Source organism: Ischnura elegans, chromosome 3 (assembly GCF_921293095.1).
Source record: "Ischnura elegans chromosome 3, ioIscEleg1.1, whole genome shotgun sequence".
NCBI classification, from domain to species: Eukaryota; Metazoa; Arthropoda; class Insecta; order Odonata; family Coenagrionidae; genus Ischnura; species Ischnura elegans.
This window is the reverse complement of record NC_060248.1, coordinates 105,189,416-105,216,300: the sequence shown is the minus strand read 5'-3', so window position 1 is coordinate 105,216,300 and position 26,885 is coordinate 105,189,416. Positions and strand designations below refer to the sequence as shown.

General features: G+C 41.9%; 1 protein-coding gene across 5 annotated transcripts in view; it reads right to left on the bottom strand.

The window, feature by feature from the left end:
* Positions 1–26,885, bottom strand: part of LOC124156306 (probable JmjC domain-containing histone demethylation protein 2C) — a 622,610-nt gene that overhangs the window by 126,908 nt on the left and 468,817 nt on the right. The window contains exon 2 of one of the 5 annotated variants that reach the window (XM_046530775.1): positions 2,244–2,306. The exons of the other annotated variants lie outside the window; for them this stretch is intronic. The gene's annotated coding sequence lies outside the window, so the exon portion shown is untranslated. The remainder of the gene's footprint in view (positions 1–2,243; positions 2,307–26,885) is intronic. 5 annotated transcript variants of the gene reach the window in all.

Here is a 26,885-nt window from a genome sequence, read left to right as displayed (position 1 = left end):
GATGATATGCGAGCTGAAATTCGTAGTACGCATTATGATGATCAGTGGAAAAGATCATTTATTTCTTTCTTAATACGAAAAACTTCCACGACACCTTGCCTGCATCTGTTGAATTTATATAGCTTAATATAAATTTGGGCCGTTTTCGAAAGTGCCATAGATAGATATTTAAAAAATGCGTAGACCCTTAACGTCAAAATGACATCAGCAGTAAAAACTGTTGTATTGAAATCACTGTTCGTGACGTGATTTGGTCGGAATGAGGGTTCTCCATATCTAGTAAATATGACATCTTTGTATCAACGGAAACGGCATTAATCGTTACTCTTTACAAGGCTAATATTCAACACAAAATACAACTCAGCGTTTTAAAGCCAATATCAATATTGAACCGATATTAACCAGTAGAACACTTTTAAGAACATCATAATCAAGAAAAAAACTATTTAACGTATTTTCTTATGTACCGCACGCACCTTAAATTCCGCTTTAGCGCAGTCAAAAACGGGGTACGCTTCATACACGAGAATTCTTGGGACTCCAGATGATTTCCATTTTAAATTGCATCGACTGGCAAGACAGAAAACGTCGGTGTAATCGACAAGCTAAGGCTGAAGAATTACGTAGCGCGCCGCAATCGGCAGGAAAAGATGAAAGCAAAATAGTAACATGGTAACATCTACGTTAATATTAAACTTTCAAATAGGCAGATTTTTGTTAAAATAGAGTCACGTATTATATAAGTGAGTGGAGTACTTGAGAGATTGTACGGCACCCGAAAAATTCCGAAAATTGAATTTAAATGTAATTTTTCGATGTTTAACATTACCAAGAAAAAAAACATTACATTGTTGCTTCACCCAAAAGATTTACTTTAACCAGTTAAAACTTTTATGGTCCCCTTTCCCAACTATGGTGTGGAAACAGCGGGGGGGGGGTGGAGGGTGGAATGGGGTGGTGTTTCCAGTGGGGTGAGTCGTGGAGTGGGAGGGGAGGGAAATGAAAGAGGTAGGGATGGGGAGGAAGAACCGGTCCGACTGGTACAGCCCGCTCAGTTCCCAAGGACGGCTTTCCTGAATCGACTGGAGACGCCTCATCTCCCCCTCCTGCCACACCACCTGCCCACATGTGTTCCCGTACCACCGCCCGCCCACCCACGCAAGTCTCCGCCAGTCCCTCCCTCCCACTCCGCCCCCTCTCAACCCGTTCACAAGCCCGCCGGCGACTCCACACACACACACGACCCGTCGGCGGCGGCGCACACAAATGGACAGGGGGGGGGGGAGCCACACCGTTCCACCTTGTCCCACTCAAACAAGTCTCCTCTCATTGCAGAGAGTTCCCTTCCAACCCCTCCCCCGCATAAATCTCTCCACCGAAGCTCCTTCCATACACTGGGCCGCATTAAATGCCCCTCCGACACGAGACACCCTCCACAACAATGACACACTCCCTTTATTTTTTTTATTATTTGCTCGTCCCGAGAATCTTACGGAAAAGTCACAAATGACATTGTAAAATAATGTGAGGGTTTGACGGAGGTCTGTGTGTTCGTGGTGTTTCCCGTAAAATGAGAAGTAACGATTTATCAATAAGGAATATACGCCGTTTCCCCGACAATCTTCTGGTCAATATTTTCGATTATTCCTTACGATTCATAAACGTTTTGAGATAAATAAGAGGGTCATGTTTGTTTTTATGGCGTTCCCTATACAAAGAGGAGAATACGGAATTTCAATGTGGAATTCACGCCGTTTCCAGTAAAAATTATATTCTTATCAACATTTTCAATTATTCCTTACGATTTAGAAAAAGTTTGAATGGGGGACAAATAAAAATAATGGATTCCAGTAAAACGTTTTTTGAACCATATCAAGCCGATACACAGAAAAAAGAACACTGATCTAGTGGTGATTCACACTTTGACAATGGCGGTTGACCCTTGAAAATTGATTAAAATTGTGGATTAATTTCACATCACCGTTTTTTTTCTTTTATCAACAGAGCAGAAAACACTAAGCGACATTTTATTATAATTATGATTATTTTTTCTTAGTTTCGTTAAATTCCGTTTTGACGGTCTCTAATAACTCCAAGACAATTTATTCCGTCAGGTTCAATTAGGACAACTTGACTTTAAAAATACAGATAGTAGCCTGGTGAAGGTCGACTTATCCAGATCCAGCTATAAGGACATCAGTCCATCCTGGATAAAATAAGCGACCGCAGGCAAGAGTACTTACATACAAGATAATTAACTCCAAATCCGTCAAAGAATGAAGCATCAAGTCGTTTTGTTGACGTACCTGTGGAGAGACATAGAAAGACTTTGTTAATACATCACTGTAAGTTATAAAATGCAGTTGAAATATAAATATATCTATTTAGATCTTTAGACAAATGTGGATCAACTTAAGGTTTCACATTTCAACTAAGCAATTCGATGAAAAAGAGACCTAAGTAAATGAAATTGTATTTTTCAAATGTCAATTTAATCAATTAGAAAAATCTAAGGAACAGCTGAGAATGATGATAGTTACAAACACGTGCCAACAGCGTTGAAGGCTCGAAAAACATCCACGGGTCGATAAAAAGAACAAGAGCAAACTAGCCTTTAAAATATAAAGGCACTTATCCAGAATCTATTTATTCTAAATAAGAGGAAAGCAGGATGAATTGCTTTCCTACATATCGTTTACAGGAAAACCACCTAATCAATAACTTTTAATAAAAACATTTCCCAGCGATCTTGATTGAAATACAACGTAGATTTTATATTCCTGCCGCCAAGAAGGATTAGAAATACCTCCATTAATGGATTCCTTCAGTGATTCTTCAATTAATGACTTAATTTGACCGCAGGGCTAAGTCTCTTATATAAGTTAACGACACAACATTTTACATCGGTGTTATTGGATAACTTTCATACCTTGTTTCACTTTAAGAACAGTCTTTGTACAATTGAGTTTAACTTCCTCCAGCACCGCCGTCAAAAATGTGATGTGTAATCAATATGAACAGCTGAGTTGAAGTAATCCGGAATATATCGCCGCTGACTTTAAAAAAATTGAGGTCATTCTCTTGACGTTCCCCAACATTCACGATTGAAAATCGATAAAAGCAAAGGAAAGGGCGCACATCCCTCGCATTTTTTAATCTCACCAGGAACCAAACTTCCATCAAGACTTTTCTAGCGCTCGGAGGCTTCGATACATGCACCCTCACCCCACTCTCCTCACGAGTGACATGTCGAAGCACGCATGGATAGCGATCTGCCCCGACACCAGAGCCGCAGTGTCAACCCCTCATCCATCCCCGTACCCCCTTCCCGTCTCGAGTAAATCGACTGCATCTCCGGAATGGAGCACATTTTTTAGCGGCGGATAACCTGTCTCACCCCTGCGACCCACTCCCTCCTTCCCGACATCTACAGGAGAAAATAGAAAAAGCCAAAAGAGAGAGATGGGATGGGACAACGGTTATAGGGGGTTGAAGAACAAAGAACGAGTCACGTCCGTGTGTATTACCGACTTGCGTTGCGTAATGAGCGTAAAGGCTTTCACATCCAAGACGCACACCAACTTCTCGACAGACTGAAGAAAGATTTCGTGCTTTCCCGGCGAATGGACTTGGTAAAGAGTTCTCGGGATCGCCACCGGGTCAGGAACTCCATATCTGCCAACGTTTCGATGTCCGACTCGGTCATCGTCCTCAGGGCTGTGAATGAGCCCTGAGGACGATGACCGAGTCGGACATCGAAACGTTGGCAGATATGGAGTTCCTGACCCGGTGGCGATCCCGAGAACTCTTTACCTTCTCGACAGACTCTTTCACAGAGACAATCTCAATTGGCCTAACGTATCTAAAGCTCAACCGATACCTTCAACACTTAACGCCTCACGAATTCCCTTCGAAACAGAAATACATATATAAAAAATTAATATCAAGTTGTGAAAACAAGTCACGTCCGTGGCTGGTACACCCAAGCGTTGCGTAGTGATCAACGGAAACCGCTCACAACGCAACTACTAGCGCACCTATTTCGCTACTATTTACCTAAGCATAACTTCGTTCAAACGACCGTCTTTGAGAAACAAAAAAAAATGGACATAATAAATCTTTATTCCATAATTACATAACCTAACTTCCCTCTATCTCAGCTTCTTCAACTGAATCACAATATCTAAAAAAAGCCAGTTTCTTGTCCAGTTACTGTTACTTAGCTGCATTTGTGGAGACAACAAGTCTGGCAAAGTCTGGTCATAGACTAAAGATTGTAGATTAGACCTGAATAATGGAGTATTTAATTAATATAATTGAAGCACTGAATAATGAATAAATAGAAAATTTAACTTCTACTCTACCAGGGATTTCATCGTCCACCGAGACAAGCCAAAGCCAAGGCAATTACGCCGCTTTGAGTCGTTACGAACGTAGTTCTTCTCAAGGTCTCCAAACTCCAAAGTGAGTTAGGCCAAGTTACGTCCAGTTAACTTGTTTTGAACTTTTAACTTGTTCAGGGCTTTCCCCTTCCCAAAGTTTCCTCCTCCACCTCACAGAGGGCGGAGATCTTAAAAACCAGAGGGGCTTTCACCATTTGCCCCAACTTGAATAAAAAACAACCCTCAACCCTTCCAGCCCGCACACAAACCTCCTGTCGCTCGAATAAAACAACAAAACACATGCGATCACCGCACTCAAGAGCCGAAAAGCCTCGCCCGCTCGACGGTGCGTCGAGGGGGAGAATATATCCGTATGTCCGACGCTAAAAATAGCTGAAATGATTTCTCTCTCTCTCTCCCTCTCCAAGTCGGCGCACGATTCAATGACCTCATTTCCATTTATGTTCAACCACCTCGCCATGGAAGCAGTCCCTGAATGCATTTGAAAAAATAAACTTCAGGGAGCCCACACTAAGCCGGAAGCTACAGCGGTTTAGACAAAGAGAAGTAAAGGGATGGTAAACACGTAAGGGATAAGTTAAATGAGAGCCATCCCTTTATCGTCTTTCAGGGCCATTTTTTCCCTGACGATACCATAAAAGCTACACGTTTAATCACCGAAAACTATAAATAATACGGATTGATCAGAGGAGAAATGCCATCTATGGTAACAACGCCAGCAACATAATTCCTATGCCATTCATAAAATCTTTTGACTTGTTTTTATGAATATATGTTCCCCATGCATCTAATAGCAGCATGTAGAGGAAACAAAGAAGGGCTAATGGTGGACTTTTACCCTGTGAATTGGATACCATTTCGTTAAGTCAATACCTAATGCCATCACCACCATGTCATGCCATCATCACCGGCTAAGTCATGCCTAAGGTCATCGAGCTCGAGACAACACAGAATTTTGATTCAAGAGTACCAATGGGAAATCAATTTAAGGATCATAAGTTCAATTATAATTATTATTAGGAGCTGCGTCCCTACGATTATTCCAAAGTCAAATGGCAAATTTTCACTCAAAAATAATTGCACCTTCTGATCTTGATAGACGCCGAATAATATTTGGGACGCAGACAGATTTACACCGGGATAAAATATCATAAAGCACCAACAACACCCTCAAACATCCCTCGCACTCGCGGTGTTAGCATTCCCCGGAGAGCTCTATTAACACATAGGCGATAATCACCGTCACTTACCGCGGGTTGACGATCGTTGGCAAGGCACGTACACACGTGCAGACTACGTCCTTGGAATCCTTCGGAATTCATGACTGCGCTCACTTTAAAAACTTATTTACAGTTAGTTAGAAAATCCGAAGAAAAACACTGAAAGTTTGTACAATCAAAATCAAAAAGTACGAGGCTTAAATCTTTTAAAAAAAATCGTTCATTTTACAACCCAGAAAGACCAGGCTGTGTAGTCAAAAACTTCACGCTAACCCGTGATCTTGATCCGTGATCTAAAAATTTATATTAAATACTCACACGGACATCCGCAATGGTCCCTTACTTTCTGAACTAAAGGAAAAGGATCAATACTACCCAAATAGTTCTGCCTCGATAAAATATTCAGTAAATACTCGGACAAATCAGACGAAAACCACGGTTCAAAAACCTGATCGTTTCAAAGATCACGATAAACATCTCTAACGTAGAATAATTGAAGGCGCTGCGAAGGAAAGTCGTTGGGTCTACATGGCTAACATGCTCGCACTTCTGAAGCAAAAGTATCCAGGGATGAAGACAGAGACGAAGTGTTGCCTAAGACACGCCCAGATCACCACATATGAGTCATGGCGCTGTGTAAGAAAAGGCAGTCGTAAGGTTGATCCTCCGCCCGCCCACCGACTCCTTAGCTGCTCCTCATCGATCTAAATCCATCATGCAAGTTTTTTATTCAGCTCACGGCTCCTCGTTTTCGTAACGCAAAAAATAAATCTAAAAAGGCTAATAATCTCCTACTTACCTTTATAAAAAAGGGTGGAGTCATCAAACGTTACCACTTCACTTTTATATGCCAGGCGTACATATAAAATACTATTTATTACATGATGCAGTAAGTTCGAACACGTTATTATAAGCATTAATTAAGGAAAATAATTAGCCATTCTAGTTTATCGGTTCCACTCCAAACGTATGGAAATGCTTTGAATAAATATTATTATTCGACAATTGCGACAAAATACATTGTCATTTAAGGTGTCAATGATCGTACTGTATTTTCCGAAATATTTATTACACTGCACCTAATTCTCATCACAATTTCAACAGATTCAGTCTGCTCAACGTAAAGTTCAAAATCAAGCAACACAACAATCTCCTATTTTAGAATAAAAACCTTTATTCAATAACAACGATGTTTTTGTTTTTTCAACGAAAAATTTACAAATAGAAGCGGAAAATGAACAAATGAAAATCGAAAAATGTGTGTGTGCATGCCAAAAAGCTAATGCAATACATTATACGATTATGTACGTCGCACGCAACAGTACGCACATACTTAATTTATAATGCACGTACAAGTGCTTGCATTATAAATTAAGTAATTAAGCACTTATCTGTGTGTCTGAAACCACAACAGCATAATATGAAATAGAAGCCAATTTCTCACACTTCAAACAGAACACAGCTTAGGCGGAAATAATAAGTACACTTTCGCACAGATAATGCGATGTGGAAGGAACGACTTTCGATGAATCCAGCCTTAATGAATTGGCAACACGTGGAGGCAAGGACAGGAAAGAAGAGTTCGCTAACCGATTCGTTTTCACAATGCTCCAAATTCTGCGAACGAGCACGGGCGAAGATGAAAAACACACACATTTTCAATTTATCAACCCGAGATCATCGGCGGGATTTCGACAACGCAGGCATCCGGTCTTCGCATGCAGAAAACCTCCCCTCTTAACCCTGGCATCGAGTGTAAAGGTCCCGGAACCATTCCAGCACGCTTGGAATTCAAACTTTCGGAACGGGGGGAAGGAGAGGGGTGACGATTTCCATCCACACAAACATGAGAGGAGGATATTAAAAAAAAAGAAATTCTTAGGCCACGCTTCAAAAATTTCAGAAAAAAAAGAAAAGGGAGAGGAGAGTTTTTCACGGTATTGTGGCCACCCGAGCGCGACGAGGAACGCCGGTAGTGGCGGAGGAGGAAGAAGGCCCCTCGTAGAAACACCGGATGTGCGATGCAGATGCCGAAATTTTCAAAAAGCTTCCACTTGCCCTTCACCGCGACGGTTGAAGGGGAAGGCGAACGGCTCCGATTCCCATCTCTGATTAGGGAGGATGTGGCGGACGAGACAGTGGCCGAGGAAGGGAATTTTCAGGTGGACGAACGGAAATAACTTCGAAAACGAACGGATTTGCGTGAAAATTCTCAAGCGTTATATTGTTGTCGCAAGATATTGGAAAATAATTTCCATGACGACACGATTGACATTTTCCATGCTAATTTTATCAGTTGAGTTAATGGCAATGTCCTTACGAAGTTTATCGTTTAGGGAGTACAGAAAATCCCTATGAATGCTGGAGTAAAAATGAGGGCTTACCGTCATCATGTTGAAAAATTAAGGTAGTGAAAAATGAACTAATTAAGAGACTATCCCGCCATAAAACCTAAGGAAGAATTAACTATTTATTTCTCCCGGAAAGTCAGAATTATTTCGCAACTGTTCTTGTCTTGTCAGGTGTGAAGTGAAACAATTACAATAAAACGACAAACTTCAAATATTATCAACGAAATAGAAGTCTTACTGGGCGAGAATTATATGAAGTACTTTGTTATGCATTGGAAAACGAAGAAATATGTATATATTGATGAATGTATGATAACGATGTGTCCCGGGAAACGAAAACAAAATTAACTAAATAAATAAATAAATAAAAATAAAAAACCTATCGAAAGTATCGAAAAACGTGTTCAAGTATTTTTTTTCTAATTTCGAAGGTAATCGTAAGTTTTGTTTCGATGAAAAATGTCGTACCATATTATAATATTTCAAATGCTGCAAGACTAATGAGCCCAAGCTTTCATTTATAAGCACTTTGAAGTACCTACATTACAACTATTATTTCACGGTCGAAGAAATTGATATGGAATCTTGAGGCACCAACGATTACCACTTTGGCCACCGTGCAAAAAATTATCCGAGAGACTGGAGACCGTCAAACGACACATCTGGCGCGTAAATATTCATCCGCCACCTGAATTGGAAACAACACGTGTGTTGACACCCACCAACGACCACCTTGACACACATCTGGCACTGGGAGCACCACGGCATTCCACTCTTTCTTTTTTTTAAGCGCCAAATCAACTTATGAGGCTTCATCGAGATGGATGACCACCCAGAGGAAAATGAAAAAGGTACACCGTTCTGTAACCTTAAGCCCATTGCTGTCAAAAAAATACGAGGAAAAGCGGAAAAAATCATGCGTTATCACGATGGCGCGAAAAGTAACGAACGAGGAAAAAGTTTAACGTGAATTCGATAAGGATCCTCGCCGATTTACAAGTCACATAATTATATAACTTTGAGATGCATCATATAACCATCATCGATAAAATTGTAACTGACCGTGAATAATTTATAGATACAAATAATAAATAAATAAATACTTTATAGATAAAGACTGCATGGAAAGATGTTATGTGGGATCAATGAGTTGTTTTCTTTGGGCCATGTTCAATTGTGCCTCAATCATGAAGCTGAAGGAGCTTATTTAAGTTTTAAGATGCGTTTTCAAACGTCTTATTTAGGTAAAATTCACCCTATTTGAGTCCAGCAGTGCAACGTACATACGTAGATAAAAATTAGGTAGGAATCTAGGTAGTGCCACTTTGGAAAAGAGCGTATCGCGTGTCTACTGATTAAATGATTTGGACACGCGAAGAATCGATTTGGAAAAATGCACTTAGCGCTCGTCCGAGCGGCGCGGGAAAAACCTTTGGAACGAGAAATGAGGTCACCCATAAACGTTTTGAGACCCCAAATACCAGCAGCTATCCTTCGCTACCGCAAGAACAAAGCAAGCATCTTTTTATCCCACCATTCCACTCCAATCCTCCGTCCTGCTGTTTACTCCCGACTCTAAAGGGATATCAAAGATTTCTCGCAACCCGGTCCCCGCCTCAGGAGGGCTTCCATTACGTAACTCTCTCCCCATTCCCTTCGCCGCCAAACCAGCCTCTTCAATTACGTCCATCTCGTTTGACACTTCCTAGAGCTCTAAGCTAGGCTTATAGACGACCGGTCACCGCCTCTAGGGCGGTGGCAGCGGAGGTTGAAGAAGACCCGCTTCATGAAACGAGGGCTGGGACCGATACCGATCCGAAGTAATATTGACATTCGCGACAGCCTTACGCCCAGTAATAGAGAATAGTTATCTAAGAAAAGGACCATTTAGATTCACTGACATAGGTGCGAAAAAGAGGAGTAGGAAACAGGTAGCATCGCGGAACATTTTATAAATAAACGATACAGAATAAAACATTGAGACGGCAAAGAGAGAGACGCGTTCAGATAAGGCTAAAGAAACAGTATTCCTCGGAATAGGGTGGTTTCCTATTATTTTTTTATTGCCTAATTCGAAAGATTATTACTCCTGGAGTACGTATTTCGCGCTTTTAGATTTTTAAATGACGATATCTATTTTTCGCGATTGAATGAAAAGTGAAAATTTTCAAGCGCGCAAAAACGCGACGCGTTAGTAGGAAAGTCCGTGCGACGCATTTCTGGTTCCCTCTCTCTCCTTGTGAAGTGACCTTGATCGAGACTCTGAGCGCTGATAGGACGCAGGATGCTAGCGGATAGCTGAGTACCTCGCTGAATGGTAGCGCTTGGCTTAAAAAAGGTTTATTAATACCTTATCAAACGAAGAAAACTTTCCGACCTTAGCCAGTTTTAATAGGTGATTATTAAGACATGTTTCCCTGAGCTCTGTGCCTCATGCATGCATTGGTAAACTCAGACGATGTATAACTCCTATCCTCTCGTGTAGAAACTAGGTCCCTGTGACGTCACGCGGAGTGGAATCGCATGGGCGCCAATCTGGCCTTTTTCAAATGAGGATAAAATTTGACCCTTGCCATTCGTCTAAACCGGTATTTCTAAAACCAAATAATTTGTGTATTATGAATACACTAATGGTGGGTAACGAATCGCAATCAATGCCTATCGTTTTCTTTGATGAAGGAAACTACCCTATTGAAAACGGGAGCATCCCTTCTAAGGAGTAATTAGATTCCATTTGTCTAGCCGATACATGAACGAAAAATAATGCAAGAATATGGGCGACTCCTCACATGATAAGTTAAACATTTCCATCTAAACCTGATTCGAATACGCATTCAGATATCTTTGCCCTCTTCACATTCATTCAAGAGAGAATTTTCGGTATCTCAACACAAGATCAGTTTTAGCCGAGAAAGGTCGGTAAGAAATATATAATGCTGCGTGAAACATGCATCGATGAGAGTAAATTAAAATAAAATACTCATCAACGTCGATTATATCGGCCGAGTAAAGTGGCGGACAATAAATCATTTTAAAAATCCAGAAAATGCATCGCAATTCTAAAAATTACACCTTGAGTACGCCTCAGTCCAACGCAATTTCCGTTCTTGCGAACCTTCCTGCGAGGCAAACTGGTTCGGTAAATGGCTTTTCATTTTCTAGATCCTCAGAGAGCAGTTAAAATACAACGGGTCGAACAATGAACTTATTATAATAATGTATACCTACCTATACCACCATTTATACCCCCGCATTCATAACCTACCTGTTAATAAAGCTCAGCGCAGAGCTTCCATAAAAAGTCCCACATAGTTTAATTATGTATGTGCGAGGGGAAACCGGGGCGTGCCGGGAAGCTAATGAAACCGGGCGTTGGGGGACTTGGCAGGGAGCTTCATCCTTGAAGCCCGTAAAAATCGTGACGGCAGCGGCGGCGTGCGTGTAATGACCAAACCACCACCACCACGGGCGGCGCAGTGGCGCCCGACGCGAGAAGAATTATGAAATGCTTTTCGGTACGCGCAAGGAAATTATTCTCGCGGCCAACCTCACCTCTCTCGCTTCCCCTTCGCCCTCCTGTAACCGCTAATGCTCGATTCGTTTCTGACCTCAAGACGTAACACACACAAACCGGACCCTATCCCCCTCCCACACACTCACGAGCATAAAACTCTCCATCTCCTCCGCCCACCCTTGCTCCTCCCGCAGGAGCTATAATGTTATTCGTGAAAGTTACGGGAGCAATTTCACTACACGTTTATTTCCAGAGGGGAGAGAGCAACGCGGTATAAGAGTCTTCTTCCCCGACCGCGTTCTGGAAAAGTCTCGGAAAACAACCTTCGCATCGCTGGATGGAAACATTAATTTGCGAGTTACACCGAGAACGCATCCGCATGTAAGTGACGTCCAGTCCTCAGCAATGGGAAAATTTGAACGGGAGTGTTCGCCACCGACTCATTACACCAAGTGTCGAGGGGCGACAAACGCAGTAATACGTAACTCATACGTACTTTTTCTTGAAAATACGTACGTACCTTAAAAGTTAACACATGCTCTTTTTTTATATAAATCAAGGACGAAATTCGGCATGAAAAAAATCATTTGCGAACAAAGTTACTTGTTTCATGCAGAGATTTGGAAAACGTCCGTCACAGGATAGCGGCATAGAAGGGTTTATATCTCGGACACTAGCTTAGTAAGCACGACTCCAGGGCCAGAATCAACAGCTTCTTCGGTAAGCCCAGTCAGATTTCATTCAGAAATCAGATTCACCTCGGCGGAAGAAGACTTGATGATGTACCAAATGATCGGCAATCGGAATATCCGGATTCGAATCTCGGCTAAGCCAAATGATTTTTCACGGTGTATTTCATCCTTGGTGCATAAAAATTTGTAAACGTACATGTGAAAGCACAAAGCTACTTCTGTCATACAGCGCTTTGGACATACTCATTTTGCCGTTGACCTGAATACATTATTGCCAACATGAAATCACCTACATAGACTTTAAGCATTATCTCAATAAAACTTATATAGCTACTTCCCTCACAGACATAAGAGGCATAGGCATCTCGGTAAGATCAAGTAAAATCCATAATCTAACCCCAGCGACGTTATAAATAAAGCAAATAAGGTACGCAGCAGAATAAAGAGAGATCAAATGACCCCGAGGAAATAAATACGGCAAAAAAGACATAAAGTAATGGTAATGAGAATGAATTGATGTTACCAAGAGCCAAATACTTTTTGTTCCGACGTGAAGAGGCTAAAAAAAATAATGACTAATTTTTGTAAAAAAACTCAAAGAAGATATTCTTTGCAATTCACAAAGCCGAGAGAGTACTTTCAAATTTTCCATACAAACTGCCCTTTTGTGCTTTCCGACTAGAAATAGGTCCAAGAAACCCTTGTTCCAAGAGCAAGCAAAATGAAATATCGGACGATAACGCCTATATCCTTGCTTTTGGCTGTCTTGAAAGGACGACGAAAAAGAAAGATCCATCCATTTCATAAAGCACAGAAGCTCTTGACCGCTAAGCCTTACAGCCATCCAATAAGACTTAGGTTTCAAAGTAACGGTTCCCTCGGCGCATAATGACATTATTCACGCCTTTTTTTCTCTCCTCCTAGGAAAAGCTTTAACGCGGTCAGTTACCTGAAGTTTCGTAACGACATCAAAAAGATATTCCGCCACCACCACCTCGGGCTTAACAAGATCTCAAGGGAGAGAGAGCTCAGAAATTACCCCCGGGACGTGGGGGCGGACGTAGTTGTGCGTAAGCGGACGACCCGGAGTAAATCAGCAAGCACCTTGGTACGAGAGAGCAATCAAGGCTGAAAAATGAACTATTCGCGCAAAGAGGGGGTTTTTAATTACCTCATATCTCTTCCTCGACTGAAACCCAAATGTCCCCACCATTGCTCCCCCAGCCATGCCCCAAGTCCTTTGGTTCTCCCTTGCGGTCATTAACGTTTTCAAAGGGACGATTTAAAATTCTTGCAAACGGTAACAGGTGTGCATTGCCAACGCCACGTGAAATATATAATGTGAGCGCGAGAAACACATAAAAAAAGAAAAACAAAAATAATCACGAGTCAAAATTAAGTGTGCGCGGGGGGGGGATAAAAATGAGACCTTAACCTCGTCCTTTTCCCCCCCTCCCTCCCACTCCACATTCTATTTTCTCCCCTTCCCCTCGTTTCCAAACTCGACAACGCCAATCGCGGCGCTTAAATATTAATGCGATCGTTTATTTACGTCCCGCGCGCGCACTTCGTTTATATTTTAAAATAACTGCCCCGGCCATCTGCGCGCGATTCTGAAACCACTCGTGGAACTCGCCGCCACTCGTGTTCGCGGAGACAAAAGAAAAAAAAATTATATATATACACGTATAACAGCAGAAGCCAAGCGAAGCGTTCCCTCATCCACCGTCACACACAATGGAAACGCAGCTTTATAAATTATCCCGGAAGCGTAACCCGGGTAGCATGGGAAAAATTCAACTTTAAAAAGAAATTCTTTTCCCTTTAGCCGATGTACACTCAAGTCCTCCCCTCCGCACCGAATACTGGCGACAAGACTTTAGATGGAATTCAGATTGGTAGTGTAGCGATGAAACATTCCAGGAGAGCAAGGTAAGTTTTTTTCCTCCTTCTTTCGCGGGGGAAACGAACAAGAAAAGCAATTAAGATGACAAGAGAGTACTACGTTCCTCGATTCAAGGAAAAACAGATCATTAACGGAGGAAAACTTTCATAATCGCGGAAAAAAGTTACTGCTTCCAATTTCCACGGAACGGATGTGAAAAGGTGGAACTCTGGATTTAAAAAAAATTCAGAGAAGCTTTCACCCGTATGATGAGTCGTCGTCGCACACAAAAAGAATACAACCGGTTGAAAATATTGATTTTTCCGAGCGCCCGTGTTTACAACGCGAGCGGTCATCCTTGAAGATGATAAAAACAAGAGTCTGCGACAAATTGTTTCACAAAGATCATTCTCGATGCGTGACCGGGAAGTTCGGATGATCAGGACGAAATGAAAAAATAACAAATGACATTCGTTCCTTTACGCCATCGCTTTGCAGAGGACACATCAAAGTACTCAAGCAATATCTGTAAAGGAAGGCTCCTTTGACATCGTATGAGCTGAGACGGATGCACAGTTCCGTCACGGGGCTGATAACCCCAAGCATATCTACCAAAAAAAAGGAATAAAAACAGCTCATAGAAGTTGCGCCTATAAGGAAACAAGGAAGTCTAACATTTCGCTGTGACGGAATTCTGAGGGCTTTCTCAGTAATCAACGTGAATAATTGCACAGGTAAATTCTAGGAACCGGAAAAAGTCTTCTGCGCATTAATATGTAGTCTTCAGGGAAACACAAGGTGCTAAAATTTAGTAGCTTTAAATAGTCAATTACATCCACGCACGCATTTAGTATTAAAATTAGACTGACTCGAATATTAATAACCTGATGAAAATCGAAGATGAATCTAAAATACCAATGGCTGTACAGCCTTAAAAACTGGAGTGAACATCAATCACACGAATTATTTCGATATTATATTTCACCACGCCGACAGTAGAAAGATAAAGAAAAACTGCGCAAAAAATTACAATTAGGTTCTTCCCTCATTTGCGTTCAAATGACTCCAAGGTAAAGTATACATCAAGCAATCACTACGACACAAATAAATATGTATCTATAAGTTTTTTTCAGCTCAGCCACATATTTGGACCTTATCAGAACAAAATCACACGCACGCGTCATTCGTACGTTTTTCGAGGGCTACTCAACTCAATGGGCTCTTAATGACTTCCACTCCATGAGACAAAAACTTATCAGACTCGTGAAACACATTTTCCAGCATATCGGAAATTCCTTCCCCCCTAACACTCAGTCGTGAGGAAACCTAATGAAAAACGCATTTTCTCAACTGCGACTTAGATAGTGTCACAAGCCGAGATAAACATTTCGGCCACATTTCTGATACGCCATACATACTCTTCGAGCAAATTACTCCAAATATACATCCGGAGGAGCATTTATGGCGGCTAAAAATGTTGCTTTTGAATACGAGAGGGTTAGTGAGAAACTTATTAATCCCAACATTAAAATAAAAAATGGCAATACATATTTTTATTTACAGATCTTCATCACAATTTCAATGCGTGGCCTTGAATCCCAAGTTTTCACGAACCACGCATTCGTGGCTGCGTAATGCGCGGATCCAGGAAAGTGGTTTGCGAAAATTCGTCAAAACAGCTGCGCGAAGCCGGAAGCTACACTGTGAGGCATCACGCCACGCAGCTGTTTCGCGTGCTGCGAGACGCGGTTCCGTGATCACGAAGCGCGATCGCGCACCAAGATGCCAGGAAAACAGCAGTACGGAGCTCCCGTAAAGACAACTGGCAGCAGCCATCACGCAGCGGTTCTAGAAATCCTGAGGTCAGGGAGATATAAACAACACTGTAAGCTTAATCATAAAAGAAAACTATATTTCAGTGCGATATATACAATATGATCGCAAAGGCATCCAGGCAAAATTAACGAAATGAACTATTTTTCATGACCCCATGTTCAAATACCACTAAATACAATCGTAAGGCCAGTAAATATCCAGCCATTTATCAAAGATGAAAAAAATATATAAAATGTCATTTTTATGCGAGTATGTCAAGACTGCGATATTGGAATGTGTCAATTTGTAATAACTTGTCCTCACATACAACACGTACTTATGTTAGTATTTAATGGAAATAGTTGATAATACATGCTCTCGTGGACCAACTATTAACGCTCCAGCCACCTTTTAAGAACCAAGTCGCAGTCAGTACAGCGCAATAAATCGAGCAAGCAGAAAAAAACAAAACACGCGCGAAATAAATGATAGAGAGCACGCATAATGGAGCGAGAGTTCGTTTAAGTGAGCTAGATTGTTTGAAACGGAGAGGCCGCGCTCTGGATTAAATAACAAAAAAAAAGAAAAACCTTCAACACAAACACGGTGACTACAGTTGGCCGCCTGCCAGAGTTTTTCATTATTCCACCCTCGTCCGATTTTTCGAAAATACTTCCCGAGAGAGAAAATCCATACGGACGAGAGCGAACCCATGTCGCCTAAATCAAACTCTTTGCCGTGCCTCATCGCCCGCAACCGAGTTATTTCTTTAAGTGCACTATGGGGACGCGCTGGGGGCAAAACAGAATAAAAAATTACTGCGATTTTCCGGCCAAATAAATCAGCGACGAAAGGCAAGCTCAAAAGAATGCCCAACGATTGTGAGCCGTCGAAAACAATTACATTACATCCACACTACGTTTTCTTTGGTTACCAAAGCTTAATAGAAAATCTTAACAAGTAATCGGATCAAAAAATTTAGAAAATTTTTACGAAAATCGCTGTTTTTAGCCCCATTGCGCAATCTTAAAGTGTTGTACCACAGGTCTAATATTTTCATTATTGATACTACACTTAATATGTATATATTAGGGGCGTACCTTTTGGAAGGTGGATAAAGTATTAGCATAGAAATTTAAAGACTGAATTATCCACATTCCTCGTATTGACTTATGACCGTGATGGATGCCGTCTAAGATTGCATAACTCCTTATAACATAATAAAATACGTGAAAAAAATGTTTCGATTCGTGCAGTAGCCATCACCTTAAGCAATGCCAATGACAGAATCAACCCACCTTATCTATCACGGAAAGGCCAGGGAAGAGAAATAGAGGATCACGTGAGTTAGGGAATTTTATTTTCCTATCTTGGCAGATGAAGCCAAGAAGCTATCTTTTAATTCGGGAGGGGGAATGGGATTCGGTGTAGTGATGGACCCTCAGGCGCCTCCCCCCATTTCGTCCACACTTTCCACTTTTCCGGCCGTCCCAAGTCCCAATTATTCCCACGACCTCTCTCGGCCAATAATCTCCACGTCCCCTCCCCCGGAATCCGTCCCCCCGCTTGCCACTTCATCGCGGCGCGACGACCCAATTTGGTTTTAACGGCCCCTTTTTGCCTCCCTGCCCACTATACCATCAGAGAGAAGAAGAGGGGACGCGCTAAAAACTTACATGATCGGGGGCAACGGCCCACTTTCGGGTTCAGCACGTATGCCGCGCCAAAAACGGCTGTGAAGGGTGGGAGGGGAGGATGGGAGGAGTTCCTCACGAGCGCATACTCTCCGTACACAAAGAGCGGCACTTTCTTCGCAGCGGGACTGACTCGCAGACCGAGTGCCGCGGATAGCACCACGCGGTGGACTGCAAAACGGATGGAATTAAGCACGAATATTACACAAGAGGACTCACAAGTCGGCTTATAGATGCGCATTTGGGTGTAATTGGGTTTACGAAAGTCGTCACTCGCGACGCCGAAGGGCAAAACGATGCGAAATTTGCGGAGAAATAAGCTACAATCATGACTGCAAACCAAAATTTTCATTCCTGATGATCTGATTTATCAAACCCATAACTCTTCAATACTACTCCTCGCTATTGCATACACTATACTGAAAAATATTTGAAAAAAAAAGTTGATCGCTCAGCAATCATCGCCGCACTGCGGGCATTTTGAAAACCGATTAAAAAGCAACCTTGTGTGGGATGAAATGGGGCTTTCCCCTAGTAATTCTTATGGATTTAAGATTCCGTTCTTACCTCTGACTACCAGAGATACCAATAGCTATGTAATTCACTAAAGTAATCGCTACAAACGATTGAAAACACTTTTCTCTATTTTGTCTAACATCCACAATTCTGGCCAATCTAATGATAACCTTACACGATTAAACTAGTCAATGTAACAAAACCTCTGGCATTGCTATTGGCTTCTTAATTGGTACAAGTGCTAGTGCCACTGGCTCTTCACAATACCTACCGTCACCTCTATATGTTTTAGTATAATTATATGCACGGATTTAAAAGTATAAGCAAAGTAACCTTAACTGCAACAGTATCGAGAAGAGTGATAGTACATGTACGTCAGTTTCATGAAAAATTTAAAAAAGGAAATCGTCTGACTGTACTTCATCGACATATAGTCACGTATAATAGACTTCCCGAGCTATGAAAAGCAGACAATTGCATTTGAGGAGCCGCATTCTGGAACATACACTTGTTGCATTACTTGTCTAAGTATAGGCAAAATGCTAGCATACATTTCTAACACAGTATCAGTAAAAAATATAACAGCCACTGTCACTGTTGTGATTGGATAAGAATTAGATCTATTCTGACTCTTCAGAGTATGCAATAGAATCGCATTAAAATAGTGAAGTTGTAACCAGCAACGCATGAGCCTATGAGTTTGTCCCTTAGGATCTCGAGTGAATAAGCAGCGGACGACCCCGACCGTCCGCAGAACGGATATGTATTCTCCATTCACAAGGACTTTTTTATTTCCCAGGAGATAGCGCGGCTCTCTGCCAGCTTTCCTCGTCTCACACCCGTAACCGAGCCTTCCAAGAACTTCATACGCAAATGCCAACGCAAGGTCTGGCGCTTTGACTTAAGGAACGAACGTTCCACGCAGCTTATGGCGAGTGTAAAGCTTGCCAGAGATAGCAAGTATATGTACGTACAGGTGTCAACTGAACAAACAAGGCGTGTGGTGAAATAACAAAAATAAAAATGGTTTCAGGAATCGCATGAATATTCAAACAGAGCTTTGCCAGAAGCATACATCACATCGAAGCCCTATCCACCTTATTTACCACTTGTTCACCATACACCACTATTCATTCTCCTACGTCCTGCAAAACCTAGATAGCAGTGAACTGAGCAATCTAAAGGATATAGGTATTTGAAGGCCACATCTTCAGTACAATTTATCATCCTCTTTTCTAACTAGGATAATCAGGGAATGAGTCATTTAAAGAGGTAATTTAAAACTACCTCGAAGTATAGATCCAATTATGAAACAGTTACTCTAAATCAACCCCTACTAAGCACGCATCCATAAAAATTCATGCCAGCTATATGATATGGATTATATCCCATGTTAGACAACACCAAAACGCTAGGGAGAAAAGCCAAGGCGGTGAAGGGAAACAAACACCGCTGAATTTAATGTTTAACATGCGCCTTTATGTATTTCATGGGGATTTGAAACGAAGGGACATTTACAAATATGTAATTTGAATCAGCAACAAATGCGACCATCATTTCAAAATTTGTGAAGTAATATAATTAATGGTATTCAATATTCAAGAGAAAAACACATTTATGTAACCCGAAGAGATGATCATAAAGCCAATGCCATTCGAAGGCGATACTTTCTTTTGTTCTGGCGACGAGCCAGCTCTCTTAAAGAGCTCTTCCCCTTCAAGAAACCTTTCCATGCACAAAATTTATGGCACAAGTACGAACGAGTTCTTCGGAAAGTAAAAGAGAAATTAAAAGACATCAGCAGAAATAGGAACAATATTGCTTGAACTTATAAAATATTATAAATTAGAGACTAGAAAAAACACCGTCAAAATAATTCATCGGAAGAGATGCTTTTCAACAGCAGACGCGATTCCCGTACTGCCTAATAAGATATTTGAACATCATTTCACGTTACAAAAGTTATTATTCAAGTTATTTTTTTCATTTTTAAATCAATTATTTGAAGCGTTGATTTGGGAAAGGTAGTAAGTCACTAAATGTGAAGTTTACAGGAGACGAAAGAAAGGTTTGCCAGCAGTGTGAAGTGTATTTAGTGTACAAACTAAAGAAAAATGTAAAAGAAAAAGTAAATAACCAAGATGAATGATCAGATTAATGGGAAACAATGAAATACGGCACGGGCGAGAAACACTGAATATCCAACCTTTTCAAAGTGTCAAACACCTGACTCATGCAGTAAAGCGGGTCTCTCTTTGCCCAAGAAAATGCCAAGAGCCAAGTACCAACGCTTGCGCCGATTATGGCACGATTGTGACGCATAAACCGTCTTAGGAATGGAAACGACCGTGTGCACTTAATGCACCGCTATTTTTTTGCTGACAAACTTCACTCAAGCGATGTTTCGTTCAACCCAATTATAACGCAAGTCATAAGGCTGTCTTCCGCCACATTCATGACGGAGCATTAACACCCAGGAAGTGTCTCGCAAATCTACTAAGGCGTGTGGGATACGATTGGGAAACACCCACTTCTTACAAAGCATGAAGACTTAAATCGCTTAGCTTTATTATGAGCTTAGGTTCAGCGACAGTCACGACCAAGTTTGAATGAATTCAATACCGACAGAATAAGGTCTGATTAGGTTGAAATATGGTAAATTATGCAGAGGAAGCATAGTATTGGCTATTTAAACTGTGATTCTAAAACGTGACAGGTAGTCATTTTCAATTAATTAATCTTAAAAATCAATCTCAACAATGTTAACTCTACTCAGGTGTTTTATTTAAGACCAGAAAGATCTTGTAAGTAATTCTACAGACAACACTACATGAATGTGCTTTTGCTATAATGAATGTTTGTTCATGTGAGATGCATCTTCCTTTATTCGTCGGAATACGAATGTCGTTTTAATCAGGTCTCAAGATGAGAACCAAAGAGCAACCAAAAACTCTATTAAATTAAAAAAGAAGAACTTTGTGCTTTCATAATTAAATTAAAAAAGAAGTTCTTCTTTTTTTAATTTAATTATGAATCGCTTTCACCAAGTTACGCCTCAAACAATCAATTTTTTCAAAAGCTCTACGTCAACTGACGACAGAAATTCAAACTTCATCATACTTCTCGAGCGCCCAAATATCAAATACCAAGAGCACGCGAGTCGAGCGATTTTATAAGGCTAATGCAGTTGATATGCCGAAAAACAAACGATAAATTTTTAAAGTGATTCACTCCTGATCCCGAGGGAGAATGATAGGACGAATACCATTCATTCATTGCGATATGAAATCCACACCCAGGTGCCGTGAGAGTGATGAAACCGGCTGTGATAAAAAATTGGCGGAATGATACGTCAGACTGAATTTATTTTCAATCACGCATCAATTTCACTATATTACATCGGGAGTCGTTTCAATCGCCGACGTAGATAACATTCACTCAATTTTTAGTGAAATGAATTCACTACATTGAATAATTTTGCCCTTAACTTCGCGAAACTTCATGACTAATGTAAAGATACACTGATATATCGTACTGCCAATTTATTAAATAAAATCTACTACAAGGGTTCCAATGGGCTTGAAGTCATCATCAGGTTCCTGGAAGAAGTTGACATCATGACTAATGTCAAAAATATACTTCGGACAATATTTTCATTAAAAATGTCCTCTAATTGACGAGTGGTTACGCCCAAAAACGTACATTATGGACCTTCAATCTCGTTCTTCCTCAGTTTTTCGCAATTACTACGCAAGTTCCACACATATATTCGTGCATATCTCCTCCCAATACTCTAATTTCCCCTCATTTCCGTAGTTAATAACTCTGCACCTATCCCCTAAAACGCCGCCACGCGAAAACCATTCTACTGTGCAAGTTCACCCCTTTCCAATTCCTCTCCCTTGCACCAACTGTAAGATTTTGGTTGAGGGTGGGTCGGCAAGTGTGCAGGCAGGCTTGCCACCCCTACCGATGCTACCTCACCCTCCCACGCACGCGAGTCCGCGAATCTCCCGAGTCAGCATCTCGAGCCCGGTCGCTCGCTCTCTTTCCAACATTCGCCGAAGCACTTGTCACTCACTCGTTACGAGCCACTCATAACACACGGCGCACATTTTCGCTGACGAAGGGCGAAAAAAAAAACCGCACGCACTGCGGCAGGCGAAAAGCAGCTGAGCACACATTTCGCCGCAGTGCGAAGGAAGAGATGGACTCGTAGGGTGAGGAGGGTTGAGAGGGGGAAAATAGCGCAAAAGAGGACCGATGAGGCAAGTCTGAAGAGACGAGAAGAAACGAGGAAATACATGTTACACATACGTGGCGATTTTGGGCGGAAATATCCACGGAGGAGTGCGAGGGTCGATCCGATATACTCATCCGATAAATTCCTCCATTTTCAATCAATTTTTGGACAGTATAGTCTTAGCTACAGTTCGACCAATATAGTAGGCCCTAGAGTACAAACTTTCGTGCTCGGTGGCTTATATTGGCTAATGTCATCGCTCGAATTGGTTGTGGCTGAGTATTATCTTTGTTATCCATTACAAAGCATACTCAAAACATACAAAGCATACTTCTCTGATCGTTCCTAATCCATTATCACTCCACAAATTCCATCGAAGGACGATGAACTTTAAACCAACCCATTAACGTCACATCTTTTACATGCATGATGAAATGGTAATTTTAATAACAGTATTAAACAAATAATGGTATTTAACCTAAAAGTATTTTCGTTAACTTCAAATGTTTTAGTGATCGAATAACATTGATATCCCAAAAGAAAGTCTTTCTCAACTTCGGCCACCGACTGAAGGTAAACAAAGAGCATAAATTTTCCTATAAAAAGAGAGGTGAATGTTTTAATTTGATGCTAAGGTCAATTTCAACATTTAAAATAAATTTCACTACTTTGGGCATTTCTGTGTTTACGGCAAATGCCTCTGAGGCGATGTTTGCGTTTCCATAGCGCGGCTACGAAGTAGTTGCGAATCGGTGTTAACAGGATCGAAACCGATTAAAATATTTTTCATAACCTCATTTAGAAATACGCAAGGGCATTCCCCATGAAAAACACCGTCACGATTCCCATGTTCGTAATGCATCGCTAGACGAACGACATACGTTTCTAAAAGCTCGTAGGATAACAATGTAAATGACAGATACTTTTTAATGATGGCCGCGTCGGCGAATAGAACGCTTTTCATTTCGTAGTCGTCCAACCGCACCATCGGATCCGCAAAGAAAAAGAGGTTTTACCGGTTTTTCAACGTTTTTCCCTCCTTCCCGACGATGACTCGTCCAGAATCTACACTTTCATCCCTACAGAAGCGAATCAACACTTTCATCCCAAAAAAATCAACTACTTGACTTAAACGTTTTGCCCTATCCTTTTTTTTTCTTTCTTCGACCGAGCAGAAAAAAAGAACCGGTAATGACATGCAAAGCAGGTTGAGGAAAGAATTGGCCCAAGGAGGCGCTGGGCTTTATCCTTTCGCAAGAGCCGTGACCAACCATACCGAATCGCTCGTTTTCTTTTTCGTCCTCTCGGACACGCTGAATGAAATGATAGAAAGTTTGGCCAAAACAGTTCTCAGTGAATTTAAGTAAACAGGAAATTCCCCAAACATATAGCTGCTCTACTTCAACAGGATCAGCGGGGAGTAGAACCACATTCACACAAATGGCCGGAATTGGATTTCGCTCGTTATTTATTCTTGGGGAGGCATTCGACAGACATGCCAGAAAAAATACTCGAATTTTAAACATGGATTTTACTTCTAAACACAAAATGCGCCCATAAAAAACGAGTACAATGACCATCACCACTAATTTTTGGATAAAGCATTGAAATCTTGAGGCCACATAGCCTATGACCTCATTTCTGCAGAGGTATTGATGAGAGGAATACAATATATCCAAAGGAAACGACGAAAGAGGAAAATGGGAGTTACTCGAGAGCCTAAGGTTCTAGGAAAGAGCAATTAACGCTGCATAGGAATGGGATTAAAATGCTAAGCACTCACATTAGCACATATAGGACATCATTAACAAATGCGAAAAAAAAACATAATGAATCCATTCCGTGAATAAGGCCCAATGGCGTTCCGGATTCACACTTTCATGAATCCCGTAGCATATCAGGGATAAATTTGGAATTGAGAAGTTACCTGAACGGCCCAGTGAGGATGATCATTTCAGTTCTGAGGCCCAGTTCATTCAAAATCAATCAAATGATACACAGAGAAATATTCAAGTGCAGCAACAGGATGATACATTCAAAGTACGTTTTACGGTACACCTTTTTCCGCAGCACATTGAAGAGAGAATACTCCAATATGAGTCATGCAGACCATCATTTTGAGAGAGAGAGGAAAGGAGCGACTGGTATCTAGGGTGATGGGGTTGGTAAAGTGGATTGAACGCAGGCTCCCCACTCCGTGGGTCCAGGTTCGGATAGCGGCGGCGGGGAAGATTTTTCAGATATCGCCCGATCCTTGCTTCAGTGCTTTTATAGGGCACTTCATACATAGCATGGTCCATCAGACGATCCCCTTGGCGCCTTTAATTAAGAGCAGGCAAATGCCGACGTCGGGTTTCTCTCCACTCTTGCTTCCCTTAATTACTTCATATGTCATGAAAAATGAAAAAGAAGAAATTTGGTGCTTTCACACGAATATTTATTCACACATTTACACGATCATGGTATCAACGTTAGACGTCACCCGACGTTGGCGTCTAACGTTGAAACCATGGTCGTGTAAGTGTGTGAATAAATATTCATGTGGAAGCACAAAGTTTCTTCTTTTTCATTTTTCATAATGAATCGCTTTCACAAAGTTACGCCCCACACAATCAACTTCATACGTCGTTCGCCTCATTTACAATAACCAAACTATACCCGCGACTGCCCTCTATCACCACGTGGTCGGCGAAAACGACGGAAAGAATTCATAACAACCCCGACTGCGCAAGGCATCAGCCTCCAACTTATCAGGGCCGAGCCGTGACACAGTATAATAACGGCCCCTCCCCGTGCCGCGCAGCGCAAACTCTGCCCGCACCCTCCCTCTTTTCCCATCCCGACCTGGCCCCGACGGCCCTTGCACCCGGATGCACGCCTTGTATTGATCGCCCGGCTCTCCCTCCCTTCCCGCACCCCTCCTCCACATCCTCGCACGGCACCACCCATCCACACACACATACACTGCGTTCGCGCCGCGCCTCACACACTCCCTCTCGGGAAATATAGCTCGCAGCTATTCTGGACTTCGCCAGTTGGGTCGGAATGCGCATACCGCACGCAAAGGGGAGGAAGAGAGGAGAACGCATCGGGCAGGAGACGAAACTATAAACGCAGGGCGCCTGATTTACATCGCGTGAAAATATCCCGTTCTCACCACCCCTCATCCGCCCCTTCAGCGTTGTACACAAAAGCGCTCCAACCCACGTCACCCAAAACATAACACAAACACGCTTCCATTCCACCCTTTCAACACCAATTCCGCACCCCCTGTGGTGTGTCCCACACAGTAGAATGTACCGAATGCGTTTACACCGAGACGTAATTTTTCTTTCAAGGAGCGCAAAATTAGCCACAACAATAATAAGGACGCTTCCAGGATAACACGTAAACGGACCGTCGTAATACGGAAAAAAATTCTGTGTAGAGACTAGAGAAAGATAAAAGATACAGTCGGAAAAATGGTAGAATCAAAACATAGCTCTTTCCGACTAGAAGAAATATCAACAGTTGCGTTATTCACTGAATTATTCGTTGGATCCGCGAGATTTTTCTAAAATCATGCCCCTGTTTTTACAAAATGACTATAGATTTCAATAATTTCTTATCGGTTTTTCCAACAATAGATTAAATCCTCGAATGGATGAACTTAATTTCCATAATTACTTCAGCTCCCGGTGTAAATGTATATTTCATGCAGTCTTACGAGTTACAGGAAGCAATACGTACTTAGAGGGAGCTGAAATAGTCCCCTTACATCTGCACGTGTTACGGAGAGGTTTTTTTTCTGTAACCATCAAGTGCACATGCCACGCATTGCGTGTTTGTGAAACTCATACTCCCCCCCGCCCTCCACTCGCCAAACACCCAAATAGAGAACGCTAACAGGACATTATGTAAATTCAAATATGGAGCACACGTACACAATTCCACACCGACCCCCTCCAAAATAAATTTCGCACCCACCCCACGGCCACCGAACGCGATTAGATGCGAAAATGGCGAGTTCCGCCGGTGCGCGGTGCCGACTGCGTTATTATTGCAGTACGCCCGAGTCGTGTGGAAAGGCGAGAGAGAGAGAGGGCGGGAAAAAAAGAGGTGACGGAGACGACTATTGGGTTCTCGGCAACAGATGCTGCCCCCGCCGCCGACACCACATCGCGCTTCGGGATTATTTCCCCGAGAGCGGAGAGGTCCTTACCCCTCCCTCCATTCCCACTCCTCCGCTGCACGGACTTGCATGCACCCCCAGAAGGGTCATTTCCCCAACCGCCCGCTCATTTAATTAAAACCTAATTAATTTCGCCAACTCCCCGTCCTGCTCCCTCCATTACGCTAGGTGAGTGAATGTGATTGCTTCGCGGCTTTTTACTACTTCGCCGGCCGCGGTACTAGATGGAGGAAAATCGAAGCGGAGAGATGGAATTGGTTTTGTATTGGAAGTGTTTTTCCATGAGGTTCGCTCCATTATAAAGAAGTTGAAGCAAAAATATATATTCGGAGTTAAGTAACGCAAATACCCACTAAATAAAAATACTCGCCTCCGAGAAAA